This window comes from Scyliorhinus canicula, chromosome 9, assembly GCF_902713615.1.
Source record: "Scyliorhinus canicula chromosome 9, sScyCan1.1, whole genome shotgun sequence".
Taxonomy (NCBI): Eukaryota; Metazoa; Chordata; class Chondrichthyes; order Carcharhiniformes; family Scyliorhinidae; genus Scyliorhinus; species Scyliorhinus canicula.
This window is the reverse complement of record NC_052154.1, coordinates 4,285,876-4,301,317: the sequence shown is the minus strand read 5'-3', so window position 1 is coordinate 4,301,317 and position 15,442 is coordinate 4,285,876.

Below are 15,442 nucleotides of genomic sequence, written 5' to 3'. Positions count from 1 at the left end.
TGGCTGGCTGGCTGTCTGCCTGGCTGACTGCCTGTCTGTCTGTCTGCCTGTCTGTCTGTTTGTCTGTCTGTCTGCCTGGCTGGGCGTCTGTCTGTCTGTCTGGCTGGCTGTCCGTCTGGCTGACTGCCTGTCTGCCTGTCTGGTTGGCTGTCTGCCTGTCTGTCTGTCTGCCTGTCCATCTGGCTGTCTGTCTGCCTGGCTGGGTGTCTGTCTGGCTGTCTGCCTGGCTGGTCAAATGTCCACAGAGCCCCTCACAACCTCACAACTCCCCCGAGCATTTTCCAGCCAGTTCAATACTTTTGGTCACTGTTGCAAACACACACTCAGCGAGTGCTTTACTTTCTTGTTTGAAAATGTTTTAATTGAAGTTTTTTGTTTTAAACACTACACCATAAACAATTTACAATGGGTTAACATTGGGATTACCCCCCCCCCCTCCCCCGTGGTCCCACCTTAGCCCCCCTCCCTTGCCCCCCCCCTTTTGTTCTTTAAAGACATTTTATTGGAATACATCTCTTACAAAAGGTGATTGTCATTTATTTACATATATATAGCTCTTTCCACCTCCCTTCCTCATTTTCGCCAAGGTTGGTATAATGACCAGTACAGGCTTGGAGGGCCGAAGGGCCTGTTCCTGTTCTTTGTCCTTTGATTGCCCTCGGGGGCGCGGGGGGGGGGGGGGGGGGGGGGGGGGGGGGGGACGGGGGGGGGGGGGGTGAGGGGGTTGGTCCCTCCCAGTACCAGCCAGTTCGGCCTTGGCCAGCCCCATTTTGTCCTGGGGCCCTCGGTCCCTGGCGGAGGACCCTGTCTTCGTTATCCAATCCGGCTGTTCCCCAGTTTCCCCCCCCCCCCTCCCCTCCTCTACCTCCCCTCCTTCCCCTCCTCCGTCACCCCTCCCTCCTTCCCTCCCTCCCTCCCCTCTATCTCCCCTCCCTCCCTCCCCTACTCCCCTCCTCTACCTCCCCCTCCTCTACCTCCCCCTCCTCTACCTAATCTCCCCTCCTCTCCTCTACCTGTTCCCGGGTGGTTTGTTGGCTCCTGTGTGTGTGCCCCTCGCTGTATTAGCTGTTGGCTTCAAACAGGTTCTGGAATAAGTTGGCAAATGGCCTCCATGTTTCGTGGAATCCCTCCTCTGACCCTCGGAGGCGAATTAGGTTTTCTCCAGGTGGAGAAGTTCCGACAGGTCTGCCAGCCAGTCCGGAGTCACAATGTTTTAATAACTTTTGACAAAGGATCATCTGGACTCGAAACTTTAGCTCTTTTCTCTCCCTACAGATGCTGCTGAGATTTTTCAGCATTTTCTCTTTGGTTTCAGATTCCAGCATCCGCAGTAATTTGCTTTGATCCAATGTTTTAATAATGTTCTGTTTCGTGATGATGATTGGTCAGAAGCTGAACTGTGCCAGCTAAATACTGCAGCTACAAGAGCAGGTCAGAGGCTGGGAATCCTGCGGTGAGTAACCCACCTCCTGACCCCCCCAAAGCCTGTCCACCATCTACAAGGTACAAGTCAGCAGTGTGATGGAATAGTCTCCACTTGCCTGGATGAGCGCAGCACCAATGTTCAAGAAACGTGACACCATCCAGGACAAAGCAGCCCTGCTTGATTGATCATAGATCATAGAATTTACAGTGCAGAAGGAGGCCATTCGGCCCATCGAGTCTGCACCGGCTCTTGGAAAGAGCACCCTACCCAAGGTCAACACCTCCACCCTATCCCAATAACCCAGTAACCCCACCCAACACTAAGGGCAATTTTGGATACTAAGGGCAATTTATCATGGCCAATCCACCTAACCTGCACATCTTTGGACTGTGGGAAGAAACCGGAGCACCCGGAGGAAACCCACGCGCACACGGGGAGAATGTGCAGACTCCGCACAGACAGTGACCCAAGCCGGGAATCGAACCTGGGACCCTGGAGCTGTGAAGCCATTGTGCTATCCACAATGCTACCGTGCTGGAAGGCACCCCTTCCACAAACATTCACTCTCTCCACCACCGAGACACAGTGGCAGCCGTGTGTACCATCTACAAGATGCACTGCAGGAACTCACCAAGGCTCCTTAAACAGCACCTTCCAAACCCACCACCACTACCATCTAGAAGGACAAGTGCAGCAGATACCTGGGAACCCCCACCACCTGGAGGTTCCCCTCCAAGTCACTCACCACCCTGACTTGGAAATATATCGGCCGTTCCTTCACTGTCGCTGGGTCAAAATCCTGGAACTCCCTCCCTAACAGCACAGTGGGTCTACCTGCACCTAAGGGACCACAGCGGTTCAAGAAGGCAGCTCACCACCACCTTCTCATTAGGGATGGATAATAAACGCTGGCCCAGCCAGCGATATCCACATCCTGTGAAAGAAGAAATAAAAATTGGGGAATAAATATTGACCAGGCCACTGAGGAGAACTCTGCCACACTATGAAATAAATACTGCTTTGGGATCTTTCATATCTGCCTGAAGATACTGGCTGGGTTAAAGTTCCATCTGAAAGATGCACTGCACTGGACTGGGAGCCGAGGTTATTTTGTTCAAGTCATGGAGTCAGACTTGAATCCATAACCTCGTGATACAGGGATGAAAGTGCGACTCACTGAGCCGTTGGCCATTGGCAATGCAGCCATAAAGATCAGGTGTGAGCAGGAGCCCAAAGCTGCAGGGGTGCAGTAATCTCAGAGACTGCAGGAAGTGACTCTGAGGCTCTGAGCCCTGACAGCCAGGATGCAACTTGAAAGCACAGGTGAGAATTTTGAAATCAAAATGTTGCCAGAGGTGTAGGTCAGTGAGCACAGAGGTGATGGGCAGGTGGGATTTAGTACCAATGAAGAGACGGACAGACGGGTTATCGATGAGCTGACGTAGGTAAGCTAGGAGGCTAGCCAGGAGTACAATGGATTAGTCAAGGCCGGAGCTAACAACCTTTCACAACCTGAATGGGTCCCAAAGCACTTTATTTGAAATGAGATGAAAATCGCTTATTGTCACGAGTAGGCTTCAATGAAGTTACTGTGAAAAGCCCCTAGTCGCCACATTCCGGCGCCTGTCCGGGGAGGCTGGTACGGGAATCGAACCGTGCTGCTGGCCTGCTTGGCCTGCTTTAAAGCCAGCGATTTAGCCCAGTGAGCTAAACCAGCCACAGATTGAGCAGTGAGTTAACTGGTCGGAGTTATCATAGAATTTACAGTGCAGAAGGAGGCCATTCAGCCCATCGAGTCTGCACCAGCTCTTGGAAAGAGCACCCTACCCAAGGTCAACAACTCCGCCCTATCCCCATAGCCCAGTAACCCCACCCAACACTAAGTCCAATTTTGGACACTAAGGGCAATTTATCATGGCCAATCCACCTAACCTGCACATCTTTGGACTGTGGGAGGAAACTGGAGCACCGGGAGGAAACCCACGCACACACGGGGAGGATGTGCAGACTCCACATAGACAGTGACCCAAGCCAGAATCGAACCTGGGACCCTGGAGCTGTGAACCGATTGTGCTATCCACAATGCTACCGTGCTGCCCCAAATAAAGGCCATATTTGCCCGGTACTTGAAGTTAAGTTGAGGTCTTGTGTGTACTAGCTTTGTATTTTAACTTATGCTGTATGTGTGAGATTGATTAACAGTAACAAATGTGTGATAGTGAATAAATATTGAATTATTGTCTGAAACAAACTTGTAATCATTTGTCCACCATCTTTGGGTTAAGACACAACACCCTTCCAGAAAATCTCTCTCTGGATTTAGGTAGGATTCCGGATTCTTAGTACAGATCAAAACCCGCTTCTTTGATTGGTGCCAAGTAAAGATAGTCTGCAATGGAAATGGAGTGTAAATGCAGCCTGAAACAAATGAAAATAGTTTAATAGTACAGTTGTTCTACCGAATAAAATGATAGTCAAGACTGAAACAGGTTCTGCAAGCGGGAAGCCTGCTAAACGATCAGATTTGTGACTTGTTTTAAAGATTCTAGTGCTCTCTGCTGCTCAGATTTCAGAATGATTCTGATTCATATTTGCTGGAAATGGGAAAAATTCACACCAATTACACTGACTTACACATTCGGTTGAAAATTTTATGTATGTAAGAATATATGTTTAGAGATCAAAATACATGAATGCAACATGATCCCACACATCGCACGATACTTTATAGGGTGCAAAACCCCAAGTCAAATTGGTATGCAGATGTTATGCAGGCCTCCAGTCATACCATGCTGTGCTTCACTCATTTCTAAGTCTTGGTTAGACAATAGGAGCAGTTATAGGTTTAAGTTATTACTATGCTACTAATAGTAGCCAGTGCAGACCCGTTGGGCCGAATGGCCTCTATCTGCACTGTAAATTCTATGAGTCTATGATAATGGAAGCCACTAATCCACATGAAGTGTTGTCAATGTGTGAGTTTAATACACTGAATACGTTTTCTCCTGCGCCCAACGCATTGCACAGTGACGTGCCAACTGTAGGTTAAGGAGGTGATGCTCGCAGGTGATTCCAGCTGCTCCATTTTGTTTGTGCAGAGGGTTATTAACCCTGGACAAGGAGCATCTCAAAGCAAGGTCAGAGAGTCTAGACACACGCAAAGTCATTATCATGTCTTGCGATTTACATTGGCATTCCATTGGCAGGGCGCCCACATTAGTCGGCTTACTGTGGATTAGACTTGGAAATATATCTCTGTGACTTGGCACTGAATTTGAGTGGAGGGAATTTACATGATGTCAGGTGACTACTCAGACCAGGGCATCAGATGCAATTATCTGAAATGATGGTATGATTTGGTAAATATGTCACAGCAGCCCAGTGTACTCTCCTATTGTGGGAAAACCTTCAATGTCCTTACCATGCTAACATTTTCACTAAAATTGCTGATAAAACCATTAAGACTAAATCCCCTCAGGGCTTCACTTTGTTGAGCTGGGTTCAGCTGTGTCTCAGTGGATAATTCTCTCACCACTGAATCAGAAGGTTGTGGGTTTAAGTCATACTTTGTAATGTGTGCTGACACTTCTGTTGGTACTGAAGGAGTGTTGGAGGTACAAAACTATCAGATAAGGTGTTAAAAGGAAGGTCCCCATCTGTCCTCTTTTATAGATGTGACAAATCTCTATCAATGAAACCGATGACCTGCTCTGCCATTGTCATGCTGCTATTGTGGGGGCTTGCTGTGTTCCAACATTACAACAGTGAATATTCTTCGAACCTGCCGTTTTGTTCCGCTTTGGGCACCTTAGGTTTAAGAAAGGGTGCATCATAAATGCAAGATTGTATTTTCACTTTTGTGTTGGTCACACAAGTAAGTGTCGGCACATGTCTGCCCATGCACGTACTGTAGATGTGAATCTTTCTGTGCATGTACATGGCTGTGCAACCTTATGTACAAGGGACAGAAGATGAAATTTAATGTGAATGTACAGCATCATGGAAGTTAAAACAGGCAACGTCTGTATTTAATGAATAATATTGAAATAGCGCCAATTGAAAGGAACAAATCAAAAGGTTTTAATAGAAATATTGAAATTTTGAACATGTTTGATACAATGCAGTACAGATCAGAGGAATATACACGCAAACTATACAGAACCTGAGTCAGACCTACCTTGACACTGATCAATCTCTGGTCAGTCCTGACCTTGAGCAGTGGGTCCATATCCAGTCACCAAGACACAACTGACAGATTCAAATGATGCAGGCAGAGACTAGCGGAGAATAGCCACCGGACTAGTCCCAAGAGCCAGGCCTCCGAGAAGGTGAGGTAATCTCTCACCCCTTGTTGCAAATCCTCTCTAATTTGGTCTTTTCAATCTGAGCATGAACTCCCACCCGTATTCCTGTGTGGTGAACCGCAGAGATGTCCCTCTAGCTAGCTGCTCCCTCTCTCCCAGATCCAGGCAGACTACCTGTCAATGAGTTTCAGGATGTGTTAGAAACCTGTCCCTTCTTAAAGCTCAACTTCATGGCTATGTGAATTACATGGGCCTTGTACACAGGGAGAGATGCTGATTAACTGTCCTTCAGACCTCAACTTTCTTTTATCTTGGAATTAAATGGACAATTTAAGTATAACCATTTGTAATCCAACATTCTCAATAACTTCCTGGAACTTTGGAGACTAGCAGTCCAACCACTGTAAACACAAATGCTGCTGCCATTGTCTCCAAGTGGGAAAACTTTACACACTTTTCCAAAAAAAAACAACCTGAACTTCCCTTTAATCTTTAACAGTTGCATCACCCAGTCCTGTTGTTGGGCACTTTTTAGAACAGGTCACATGATCCCCTTCATTTTACCCTAATTTATTTTTCATTTACAGGAGTCGGGCGTCGCTGGCTAGGCCAGCCCTTGAGAAAATGATGGTGAGCTGCCTTCGTGAACCACTGTGACGGTATGGAAACAGCGCTGTTGGACAGAGAATTCCAAGATTTTGACCCACGGCAGTGAAGGAACGGTGAAATATTTCTAAGTCAGGATGGCAAGTAACTTGGAGGGGAACCTCCAGGTGTTGGGGTTCCCAGGTATCTGCTGCTCTTGTCCTTCTGGATGGTAGTGGTCATGGATTTGGAAGATGCTGCCTAAGGAGCCTTGTTGAGTTCCTGCAGTGCACCGTGTAGATGGTACACACGGCTGCTACTGTTCGTCGGTGGCGGAGGGTTTGAATGCTTGTGGGAGGGGTAGAAATTAAGTGGACTGCTTTGTCCTGGATGGTGTTGAGCTTCTTGAGTGTTGTTGAAGCTGCACTCATCCAGGCAAGTGGGGAGTATTCCATCACACTCCAACTTAGTGCCTTGTAGATGGTGGACAGGCTTTGGGGGGGTCAGGAGGTGAGTTACTCAGCGCAGGATTTCGATCCTTTGACCTGTTCTGGTAGCCACAGTATTTCTGCGGTTAGTGTAGTTTGGTTTCTGATCAATGGTAACCCCCAGGATGTTGATTGTGGGGATTCAGCGATGGGATGCCATTGAATGTCAAATCAAATACATAAAAACAACAGTCTTACTAAACTTTGCATTTGTAATGAAACTCTTCTTGAATCACTTCTTGATTAATAAGGGGATCGGGGGTTATGGGGAGAAGGCAGGAGAATGGGGATGAGAAAAATATCAGCCATGATTGAATGGCGGAGCAGACTCGATGGGTCGAGTGGCTTAATTCTGTTCCTATGTCTTATGAAGCCATTTAAGAACCAATCGGAATCTACAATGAGGAGACTATGGTGACCTTCTTGGAGGCTCAATTAAATATGGGTTGAATGGTCTTCATCATTCCTGTCTGTCTTGAAACCTTGGGGCTTAGACTCTGCACAGAGTTGGAGAGGTTGATATGTGACTCCAATACACTATTGTGCCAGTATTAACAAAGGGGTGTCTGTCATTTCCTGGCAGTCAATGGGGAAGAAACGGAAAAACACCATCAAGTTCCTGCCAGCATTCCTGCCTCCCTACTCTCTCACACCCATCGTATCAGCAGTGTAAACAACTGCTTAGAGCCTGCGGTATGTCTCAACCAAGCTTGAAAGATGTGGATAGAGGAGCTGGCCATTTTAATGGCTTTCACTCACTCGGTATTTTTGTGTGGAATACTTGGCAGGTGTCACTCTTGACACTGCCACACGGGCTGGGAATTAGGGACTGGGGGGGGGGGGGGGGGGGGGTTGCAGTCTATAATCTCCATTGTCAGACCTGTGACACACAGCAGGACTGTAGCAAACGACTGCAGGTTCCCCTCAAATACCCTCACCAAATACTCCAGCCACATGTCTACTCAACCCGCCCTTCTGGGAAGATGTGTTATTTGTTATCTGAAACCAGTCACAGCCAGATACTTTATTCAGAGTGAGGTGTCATATTTGTCCAGTCAATGTTGCTATCCTTTCCTGGGTTTGCTGGGAAGTCGCTCTCGCACTCCAAGCACCTGGGTGACAGCTCACCCTTCACTGAAATATTCTGCCTCGCCTCGTGAGTCTTGATTGAAAAATGCCTCTCTCTCTCTTTAAAGGGGTCACATCATCGCTGTTCCATTTGTTCCGATGCTCACCGTCCCTCCTTAAAGAGGCCGGAGAAAGAGAATATTGTACGTTGCCGAAAGGGGAGACACGTTGCTGAAGCTTTCCAACTCGCACTCATCAGGCCAAACACAATTTCAAACAGTCACAAGTTATACTGCGGGAGAACAGGGTGCTGATTAGTTGGCTACTCGACTCTGATTGGCCAAGGCGCTGCCATGGGGAAAACAACAGGAAGCTATAGGCTCCGCAAGCTCCCGGGAAATTGGAGAAAGGAAAATATTGCATTTATATGGCGCCTTTCATGGCGTGTCCCAAATGCTTTACAGTCACTGAAATATGTCTGAAGGATAATGACTGCTGTGATGTAAGGAACGTGGCATACACATGCTTGCATTCATTGGCCGGGGCATTGAGTTTAAAAATTGCCAAGTTATGTTGTAGCTGCATTGAACCTTAGTTAGGCCACACTTGGAGTATAGTGTTCAATTCTGGTCGCCACACTACCAGAAGGATGTGGAGGCTTTAGAGAGGGTACAGAAGAGATTTACCAGGATGTTGCCTGGTATGGAGGGCATTAGTTATGCGGAGAAACTTGGTTTGTTTTCACTGGAACGATGGAGGTTGAGGTTGCCACCTGATAGAGGTCTCCAAGTTTATAAGATGCATGGACAGAGTGAATATTCAGAAGATTTCTCCAAGGGTGGAAGAGTTAATTACAAGGGGACATAGGTTTAAGGTGCGAGGGGCAAGATTTAGAGGAGATGTACGAGGCAAGTTTTTTTACACAGAGGGTAGTGGGTGCCTGGAACTGGCTGCCGGAGGAGGTGGTGGAAGCAGGGACGATAGTGACATTTAAGGGGCGTCTTGACAAATACAGGAATAGGATGGGAATAGAGGGATACGGACCCCGGAAGGTTAGGGGGTTTTAGTTCAGATGGGCAGCATGGTCGGCGCAGGCTTGGAGGGCCGAAGGGCCTGTTCCTGTGCTGTAAGTTTCTTTGTTCTATGGCAGCCAATTTGCACACAGATAGATCCCAGAAACAGTGCGGTGGGTGCTGGGATAGTGAGTGAGTTTAAGGAGGAGTTAGACATTTTTAATTGGTAATGGGTTGAAGGGTTATGGAGAACGGGCGGGCCGGTGGAGTTGAGGCCAGGATGGGATCAGCCATGATCACATTGAGGGTGATAGGCTCAGGAGGCTAAATTGCCGACTCCTGCTGTTCTAGGGAGGAGATGCTCTGGCTGATTTTGCAATCCAGCTTTTGGTCTGTAACAGTGTAGGTAGCAGATGAGGAACATATCAGCCATGATAGAATGGCGGAGCAGACTCGATGGGCTGAATGGATTAATTCTACTCTTATATCTTAAGAACTTATGAGTAATAAATATTTGGCAGGACACTGGGGAAAAGCCCTGTCCTCTTGTTTGGATCTTTTACGTCGACTGAGAGTAGACAAAGCCTCGTTTTAACATTTCATTTCATTTACAGCACCTTTGACAGTGCAGCACTCCCTCAGTACTGACCCTCTGACAGTGCAGCACTCCCTCAGTACTGACCCTCTGACAGTGCAGCACTCCCTCAGTACTGACCCTAGGACAGTGCAGCACTCCCTCAGTACTGACCCTCTGACAGTGCAGCACTCCCTCAGTACTGACCCTCTGACAGTGCGGTACTCCCTCAGTACTGACCCTCTGACAGTGCAGCACTCCCTCAGTACTGACCCTCTGACAGTGCAGCACTCCCTCAGTACTGACCCTCTGACAGTGCGGCACTCCCTCAGTACTGACCCTCTGACAGTGCAGCACTCCCTCAGTACTGACCCTCTGACAGTGCAGCACTCCCTCAGTACTGACCCTCTGACAGTGCGGCGCTCCCTCAGTACTGACTCTCTGACAGTGCAGCACTTCCTCAGTACTGACCCTCTGACAGTGCAGCCCTCCCTCAGTACTGACCCTCTGACAGTGCAGCCCTCCCTCAGTACTGACCCTCTGACAGTGCGGCACTCCCTCAGTACTGACCCTCTGACTGTGCAGCCCTCCCTCAGTACTGACCCTCTGACAGTGCGGAGCTCCTTCAGTACTGACCCTCTGACAGTGCGGCGCTCCCTCAGTACTGACCCTCTGACAGTGCAGCACTCCCTCAGTACTGACCCTCTGACAGTGCGGCACTCCCTCAGTACTGACCCTCTGACAGTGCAGCACTCCCTCAGTACTGACCCTCTGACAGTGCAGCACTCCCTCAGTACTGACCCTCTGACAGTGCAGCACTCCCTCAGTACTGACCCTCTGACAGCGCAGCACTCCCTCAGTACTGACCCTCTGACAGTGCGGCACTCCCTCAGTACCGACCCTCTGACAGTGCGGCACTCCCTCAGTACTGACCCTCTGACAGTGCAGCCCTCCCTCAGTACTGACCTTCTGACAGTGCAGCCCTCCCTCAGTACTGACCTTCTGACAGTGCAGCACTCCCTCAGTACCGACCCTCTGACAGTGCAGCACTCCCTCAGTACTGACCCTCTGACAGTGCAGCACTCCCTCAGTACTGACCCTCTGACAGTGCGGCACTCCCTCAGTACTGACCCTCTGACAGTGCAGCACTCCCTCAGTACTGACCCTCTGACAGTGCGGCACTCCCTCAGTACTGACCCTCTGACAGTGCGGCACTCCCTCAGTACTGACCCTCTGACAGTGCGGCACTCCCTCCGTACTGACCCTCTGACGGTGCGGCACTCCCTCAGTACTGACTCACTGACAGTGCAGCACTCCCTCAGTACTGACCCTCTGACAGTGTAGCGCTCCCTCAGTACTGACCCTCTGACAGTGTAGCGCTCCCTCAGTACTGACCCTCTCTCTGACAGTGCGGCGCTCCCTCAGTACTGACCCTCTGACAGTGTGGCACTCCCTCAGTACTGACCCTCTGACAGTGCGGCACTCCCTCAGTACTGACCCTCTGACAGTGCAGCACTCCCTCAGTACTGACCCTCTGACAGTGCAGCACACCCTCAGTACTGACCCTCTGACTGTGCAGCACTCCCTCAGTACTGACCCTCTGACAGTGCAGCACTCCCTCAGTACTGACCCTCTGACAGTGCAGCACTCCCTCAATACTGACCCTCTGACAGTGCAGCACACCCTCAGTACTGACCCTCTGACTGTGCAGCACTCCCTCAGTACTGACCCCTCTGATAGTGCAGCACTCCCTCAGTACTGACCCTCTGACAGTGCAGCACTCCCTCCGTACTGACCCTCTGACAGTGCAGCGTTCCCTCAGTACTGACCCTCTGACAGTGCAGCACTCCCTCAGTACTGACCCTCTGACAGTGCGGCACTCCCTCAGTACTGACCCTCTGACAGTGCGGCACTCCCTCAGTACTGACCCTCTGACAGTGCAGCTCTCCCTCAGTACTGACCTTCTGACAGTGCAGCCCTCCCTCAGTACTGACCCTCTGACAGTGCTGCGTTCCCTCAGTACTGCACGGGAGATTTCAGCCGAGATTATATGGTCAAGGGCTGAATTCTCCTCTGCCCACCACCAGTAGCAGAGTTCATTTTTTTTTTTTTTTTAATTTAGAATATCCAATTCATTTTTTCCAATTAAGGGGCAATTTAATGTGGCCAATCCACCTAACCTGCACATCTTTGGGTTGTGGGGGTGAAACCCACGCAGACACGGGGAGAATGTGCAAACTCCTCACAGACAGTGACCCAGGGCCGGGATTCGAACCCGGGTCCTCAGCACCGTAGGCAGCAATGCTAACCACTGTGCCACCGTGCCGCCCGTGTAGCAGAGTTCATGATGCAGCGGCACCGATCTGCTTCTGACGCTTCTGTCCTCCGCTAGAACCGGGATTGAGACTCGCGCTGCGCCAGTGGGAGGATGCAATTAGCTCATTTAGACCTAGTAACGGGCCGGGCGCCATATTCGCTGGCTCTCGCGATTCCACAGTCCTCTGGGCCTGAGTGACAAGCGTGTACCTGACGTGGACCTTGCAGTGTGCCAAGGGGGTTACTCTGCAAGGGAGTTGCCCCCAAAGTCATCAGAGGCCCATCCACCCCTATAACACCCCCACTCCACTCCCATCAGTCCCCCACACTCCCCCCAAGAGACTCCCTTATTACAGAGACCGCAAACCCAGTAAATAAAGAGACCCCCACAGCGACCCTCTAAATAAAGAGACCCTCCCTTCCCCTAGACCACCTAGACTCCCCTGAGATCCCCCAGAAGAGACACCCCTGTCAGGAAGCTCCCCGGAATATAGACCCGTGTCTGGAAGCCGCCCAGAGAGAGAGACCCCTGTCAGTAACCCCCAACACCCCCACCACCCCACAGAAGAGGGGTGCTTCTGTTAGTTTCACTGTTGACTACTTCAAAGTTACTCAAGCCTGAAGGGAGATGAATAGAAATCACTTAACTCTATTTGATGCAGTCAATCAAAGCTTGATGTTTATAAACATTGCCCTTAGTTTCAAAGCTGACCACTTCAAAGTCACTCAACCTTGAAAGGATATGAATGGAACAATGCTGGGCATGTGTGGAAGCTGTAATCAAAGAACAAAGAAAAGTACAGCACAGGAACAGTCCCTTCGGCCCTCCAAGCCTGTGCCGACCATGCTGCCCGTCTAAACTAAAATCTTCTACACTTCCTAGGTCCGTATCCCTCTATTCCCATCCTATTCATGTATTTGTCAAGATGTCCCTTAAACGTCACTATCGTCCCTGCTTCCACCACCTCCTCCGGCAGCGAGTTCCAGGCACCCACTACCCTCTGTGTAAAAAAACTTACCTCGTACATCTCCTCTATGAAATGAAATGAAAATCGCTTATTGTCACGAGTAGGCTTCAATGAAGTTACTGTGAAAAGCCCCTAGTCGCCACATTCTGGCGCCTGTCCGGGGAGGCTGGTACGGGAATCGAACCGTGCTGCTGGCCCGCCTTGCTCTGCTTTAAAAGCCAGTGATTTAGCCTGGTGAGCTAAACCAGCCTCGCCCCTCGCACCTTAAACCTTTGCCCCCTAGTAATTGACTCCTCTACCCTGGGAAAAAGTCTCTGACTATCCACTCTGTCTATGCCCCTCATAATTTTGTAGACCTCTATCAGGTCACCCCTCAACCTCCTTTGTTCCAGTGAGAACAAACCAAGTTTATTCAACCCCTCCTCATCGCTAATTCCCTCCATACCAGGCAACATTCTGGTAAATCCCTTCTGCACTCTCTCTAAAGCCTCCACATCCTTCTGGTAGTGTGACGACCAGAATTGAACACTGTACTCCAAGTGTGGCCTAACTAAGGTTTTATACAGCTGCAACATGACTTGCCAATTTTTATACTCAATGCCCCGGCCAATGAAGGCAAGCATGCCATATGCCTTCTTGACTACCATCTCCACCTGTGTTGCCCCTTTCAGTGACCTGTGGACCTGTACACCAAGATCTCTGACTGTCAATACTCTTGAGGGTTCTACCATTCACTGTATATTCCCTACCTGCATTAGACCTTCCAAAATGCATTACCTCACATTTGTTCAGATTAAACTCCACCTGCCATCTCTCCGCCCAAGTCTCCAAACGATCTAAATCCTGCTGCAGTCCTCATCACTATCCGCAATCCCACCAACCTTTGTGTCGTCTGCAAATTTACTAATCACAGCCTAATAAATCAATATCAAAGAGAAATGAAGGAAAGGCTTGCAAATCAAAGACACATATTCCTTTCCTTAGGATGGTATTCAAGGGTAGAAGCTGACTGGCTTTCTCTTTCCAGGAATTGACAGGTGTTGCTCCCTCTGCCTGGGCCAGCAGGTGTATGTCTCAGGTGAGTGTTAAAACAGTGATTTTGTTTCACTGCCTTTGCCTGGACTACTCTCTAACTTCCTGACGGGGTATCTCTCTTCTGGGGGGCTTCCAGGTGGGGGTCTCTCTTCTGGTGGTCTCTCTGGGGTGGGGGTGTCTTCTTTTTATTTAGGGCCTCTCTGGTGGGGGTGGCGGGTGACCCAGAAAATACCCGGTGCGGGGTGGGGGGCTGAATTGCATTGCAGGGAGGCCTAGCCGCAGGAACTCACTCTCTGGACTCCCACACAAAATGGCGGCCTGATGGTGGCATTTCCTCGGAAATCCCTCACACTGCATAAATTTGCATGGTTAAGGATTGGGAATCGCTGCCGGATTTGCGCTCACACATGCAATTCAGCTCCGGGGGAGAGAACCATAGTTCCCCAAAACCGGAGTATCTCGCCCACAGTCTCTGGAATGTGGCTTGAACCCGTGATCTGTTGAAGTGGGAGCAACATGGTGGCATTCGGGTGCCCCAAGCATCAGGGTGCCCCTCACATCCCAGAATGGAATGGCAGGTTAATCTTTGTCTGATCTGGTTTCTGCCCTTGCAGCGCACCCACTGGATACCCTCACCTCTGGGTTCTACACAATGTCACAGCTTTAAAAATGTATCAGATTTCCCTCCCCTCAGATGTGTGGGCATGTTCCATTCGGAAGCCTCAGCCGAGGAGGAGTTCGGATTGTGGGTGAATCATCCGTTTGGATGTGAATCTAACAGGCAGGGCGTTGTGACTTTGCCATGTCTAACATCTGAGTTCTGCGTCTCTTTTAACGATGATTGTGTAAGGTTAAAGTTTTGTTCTTACAGTCCTTTTTATTTTAGCCCAGTTATAACTGGACAATGAATGCCATACTTAGCATTATGCAATTGGCTTCTGCATCAAGTTACACTACGTTATGTGTTGATATTTTTATACAGTGAATAACCTGGTATTTTGTATAGTGTTACAGCAGAATACACGGCTTCCAAATGCTGTTAACCCTTAATGCAGCATGACTGCCCTGAGACATCCTTCCACAATTAACCTCGGAGCATCAACACAAATATGTGGAAGGTACGACCCATATTCCTTTCCTTAGGATGGTATTCAAGGGTAGAATTCTCATTGACTTCTTTGCCAAGAGAAATGTCTTTGTTCCCCTTTCCTGGGATTGTATCCCAGTCCCTTTTCCAGTAATCCATAATCATGCTCCTTTCCTGGGAAGAGATTCCAGTACCTCTTTCCTGGGATGGCTTACATGTCCTTTTCCTATTTCAGTTATTCCTCTGTGTCCAACCTAGAATAATATTTCAGTGCCCATTTCCTGGTATCCATGTCTCTTTCCTGGGTTTGGATCCAGGTTCATCTTTTCTGGTTTTCCAGGTTAACCCCATGTATCTTTCCTAAAATGCTATTCCAGGCTCCCTTTCTTCATATTCCTTGTACTCCTAGTATTCCAATGTTTCTTTCCTGGTATTCCAGTTCCCCTTTCATGGTATTTCGGTGTCATCCCTCCTTGTATTCCTTGTCTTCCAAGGTCCTTTCCTGATATGAATGGCATTCCAATGTTTTTTTCCTGGTTTTCCAGTCCCTCTTTCCAGGTATTCCAGTTCCCCTTATA